Raw genomic sequence first — 384 nt, forward strand, 5'->3', positions numbered from 1 at the left:
CTAGAAGGACAAACCAAGCAGCTTAATATAGCAATCTATCTGCTACAATATGCTATCAGAGAATCCTAAAGTATTTTGGTCATATTGCTCGCCGATAGCCAGATAACATTGACAAATTGATTGTGGTGGGCAAAGTGGAGGGAAAGAGACTCCGCGATCGATCACCTCGCCGTTGGAGTGACCAAGTGGCCGCCGTCACTGATCTCCCTAACAACTGCCCTTAGAGAGACCGAAGACAGAATCAGGTGGAAGAAAATCATCCATAAAGTTTCGAAAACCTTTCGGGGACATGACCTTCAGCAATGAAGATAACACATCGTTGAAAGACCAAGTACAAAGACAAGACGCAAGCACATAGAAAAATTCGTGAGGTCCGTTGGTTCG

Source organism: Hyposmocoma kahamanoa, unplaced genomic scaffold (genome assembly GCF_003589595.1).
Source record: "Hyposmocoma kahamanoa isolate Upper Pololo Valley unplaced genomic scaffold, ASM358959v1 85, whole genome shotgun sequence".
Lineage (NCBI taxonomy): Eukaryota > Metazoa > Arthropoda > Insecta > Lepidoptera > Cosmopterigidae > Hyposmocoma > Hyposmocoma kahamanoa.